We start from the raw sequence: 4312 nt of genomic DNA on the forward strand, positions 1-4312 counted from the left end.
TCAAGTAATCTGATTTACCTCTGTTGCAATTCTCTTTCTGCCTCTTTATCTTTCTCTGCACACACGCAAACGTTCGCATTTATACACAGGTCAAACATACCAGACATTTGAGTCTTTCCCACTTCCTAAGGTTAATAGGCGTCGATTACGGCTTCTTATATTTAATTTCGTGTGTTTTTGCTGGTATCAATATGCATGCGGGTGTACTATGTAGATTTGGCGTTTCAGTTGGAATTTCGGTCACTCATTATTCTCTCTCTCTCTCTCTCTCTCTCTCTCTCTCTCTCTCGCTCTCTCTCTCTCTCTCTCTCTCTCTCTCTCTCTCTCTCTCTCTCTCTCTCTCTCTCTCTCTCTCTTCCTTTTCGTCTCACACTTTTTCACCCCTCTTTTTCTATATATCTTTTTCCCTTCCTTCCCTCTCTCTTTTCCTCTTATTTCACATCATCCTTTTCATCAATCCAATCCTTTTCTCTCCCTCCATTTCGCGGGACAGAAGTCATGGTCCCGTTTCTTCAAGTGCGCCATGTAAGAGTCAGTCTAAAAGACTTTAAAAGGAATAAGTGGCATCTCACCTCCTCTCTCTTTCTCTTCTTTCACTTATCCGAAGGGCCCCTTGTGAAGTTCTCTTTGCAAGTGGTTCTTTGGTGGGTTGTTTTTGTTGTGCAGTTTTTCTCGTGCGCTTTTGCCTTCTTTTTTCTCTTTTTCGCTCGTTCTTTGGTTTTATTTCATTATTTTTATTTAGCCCTCTGCTCTTTTCGTCTCAGTTTGTATCATACTTTCCTCTTTTTTCTGTTTCGTTCTGTTTCTCTGTCTCTCAATGCTTATCCCTTTAACTGCAGGTGAGTCCGTAAGAGTGGTAACTGTCCTTCGTGGTAACTATACTTTGACAAGCTTGACAGGAGCATCTTGTCAACTTAAGTAGAGAGAGAGAGAGAGAAAGAGAGAGAGAGAGAGAGAGAGAGAGAGAGAGAGAGAGAGAGAGAGAGAGAGAGAGAGAGAGAGAGAGAGAGAGAGAGAGAAAGAAAGAAAGAAAGGAAGGAAGGAAGAGAGAGCGAAAGGCAAGCATAGAATTTAGTACAAAGAGTTTGGCAGGAAGCGCCTGGGGCAATGGCCGAGAGCCGGCTGCCCAGTTCCTGTTTGCTGCATCTGCGAAAGATACAAGTTACAAATATAGTGACTCAATTGTGGTGCTTTAGAAGCATCATTCTGCGTGCACAACTAACATGAACATGACCTTATAAGGCCTGGATCGAGAGGTATGAACTTGAGACACAGAATCCTGCCTCGTAAAAAAGTACATCGAAGCACATATACATAGATTTCAGGGTTGGGATGCTAATACCTATTATTACCTAAACAATGATACACTAGTTACCGATTTTTTAACGCTCTTTTCACCTTCCTCCCCTCTCTCCTCTCACCTGTCTCCCCTTCCCCTCTCTCCCCTCCCTCCCCTCAGTTGTCTCCCCCTTCCTTCTCTCCTCTCACCTGTCCCCCCTTCCCATCTCTCCCCTCCCTCCTCTTACCTGTCTCCCCTTCCTCTCTTTCCTCTCACCTGTCTCCCCTTCTTCTCTCTCCTCTCACCTGTCTCTCCTTCCTCTCTTTCCTCTCACTTGTTTACCCCTCCCCCTCCCTCTTCTCACCTCCTTCCCCTTCCCTTCTCTCTTCTCACCTGTCACCCTTCCCCTCTCTCCTCTCACCTGTCACCCTTCCCCTCTCTCCTCTCACCTGTCACCCTTCCCCTCTTTCTCCTCTCTCCTCTCACCTGTCTCCCCTTCCACTCTCTCTCCATCTACTATGACGATGATGATGATTATCGTCATCATTATTTAGATTATTATCATTATTATGATCATCATGTTTTCACATTTATCATTATTTCTAAGATCATCATCATTATCACCATTCCAGGTGGCAGAGAAAAAAAGAACGGAGTGAGTCAATGACTGCATTTGGTAACCTTCGACTTTTGCAAATGATTCCAAAGAGTGTATTACTATTACTGCAATTATATTAGCTGCATCATTTTTATCATCACCAATGCCCTGGACACAATATCTGCTACTTTTACAGCCTCTACTATGGGAAGGAGGGGAGAGTACAGAATATTATGAATACTCTTTATCGATTCCCAATAATACTTTTATTCGCTCTGTACTTTGCTACACTTGTAACTATGTTAGATGGGAGAGTGAGTAGGAAGGTGAGTCGTTGCAATGTAATTATCATCATCATTATCATCATCATCATATTTCATGATATATATAATTTATGATATTTCATGGTGTATATAGTTGCTTGTAGGACTTATAATTTGGTGCACAAGTAGTTGTTGACGTTATAATATATGATTATTTGTTGATACTGTTTCAAGCGTTGGCCTGAGTGACTTTGTGTGGAGGTTAAGATTCAAATTATGCCCTTCACAAAAACATATGTACATATGTTTATATATATATATATATATATATATATATATATATATATATATATATATATATATATATATACATATATATATATACATTACATATATATACATACACATATATATATATATATATATATATATATATATATATATATATATATATATTTATATATACATATACATATACATATATATATACATATATATTTATAGAGAGAGAGAGCGAGAGAGACCCCCCTACACACACACACACACACACACACACACACACACACACACACACACACACACACACACACACACACACACACACACACACACACACACACATACACACATACACACATGCACACATACACACACATATACACATACACGCGCGCGCATACACACACACATATATATGTGCTTGAGTGGGTGTGTGTATGCATAGGAGCGGGAGAGAGAGACTGAGAGGGACAGTCAGACAGCATGATATATAATACTATTTACAAACACATTTTTCATTCTGTGAACAAGTGTTAACAAGTATCAGTTAACATAAAAAGACAAAGCAATTAACTGACACTTTTAAAACAGGAGAGAATCGAAACACAAGACTTAATTAGATGATGGAATTTAAAAGGATAAAACAACACAGAACATCATATGTTATTTTTGAGAAGAACAATATTTTGATGAATATCTAGAAAGACCCACAGTACATTTGAGAATCTAAATCTCTATGCGTTTTCGTTGATGGAATCATAATAGCTATTTAGAATTATCATGAAGATTATCTATCCATCCATCTGTCTAATTATCTATATGATCTAATATAATAATTAAGTCTCAGACATTGAAATCCATCCACGTTTTAATCGAACCGCTGCCACCAGTGCAATGAGATGTTCAGCAAACTTTTCTGTTATTACATAAAGTTTTGATGTTTGAAAGCTATGCAATTATGTTAGATTTGCAAGTCTCTCTCTGAGGATAATACCTATCCAATGCCATTTTCTGCAGAGAAGTGCCCTTGACTTGCATTGGAGGAGGATCTCGTAAGTAGACTAAACAACGGCCAGCATCGCAAGATTAGTCGTGAGTGGGACTCGGCTGAGCTTCATACATTTGAGTGCTGTGCAACCACTACACGCAAATGAAATAAGAATAGTAATGGGATTAAATAATTACACTGCCAGGCATCTGGATCACAAATATCAACATGAATTGTGTTCATATTATTGAGAAGTTTAAGTATCAAATTGCCAATCAGTCAGTGTTTGTATGGGGAAATCTGTGTTTATTAAAATGTGAAATTGTGTATAAATGTATGTATGTCTATCAATGGCACACAAATATAAACTTGCGTCACCATATTAGATAAACGTATTTGCATGCAGGAGTATCATCCATTGTTCAATAGTTTAGTAGCTTTCCCTCGCATGCGAAACTTTTTCTGGATGTGAGGGAAGGGATTGCATTTAATTCCCGAGAATTTGAGAGCTAAGCTTACCTCGCTCTCCTTTGTTCAACGCTCTCAGTTTCAAAATGCGAGAAAAAAGAATTTCTATTGTGAAATGACACGTTAATCTAATCTTCTTTAAGTCCGTCACCCGTTAAAGCGACTTTCATCCGGACACTGAAAATAATGCGAATGAAATGCGATATCCAGATTTCTGAAAAGCAAAATATCGGATGAATGGAAAAAGTCATACAGATAGTTTGAATTGGATTATATTTTTCATAAATATATTTTGGGGGGTAGGGGAATTATTGAGAGAAAATCATCTCTGATTTTATTATCTTTTCCATTTCTTCTCTCTCTCTCTCTCTCTCTCTCTCTCTCTCTCTCTCTCTCTCTCTCTCTCTCTCTCTCTCTCTCTCTCTCTCTCTCTCTCT

This window comes from Penaeus vannamei, chromosome 36 (genome assembly GCF_042767895.1).
Source record: "Penaeus vannamei isolate JL-2024 chromosome 36, ASM4276789v1, whole genome shotgun sequence".
Taxonomy (NCBI): Eukaryota; Metazoa; Arthropoda; class Malacostraca; order Decapoda; family Penaeidae; genus Penaeus; species Penaeus vannamei.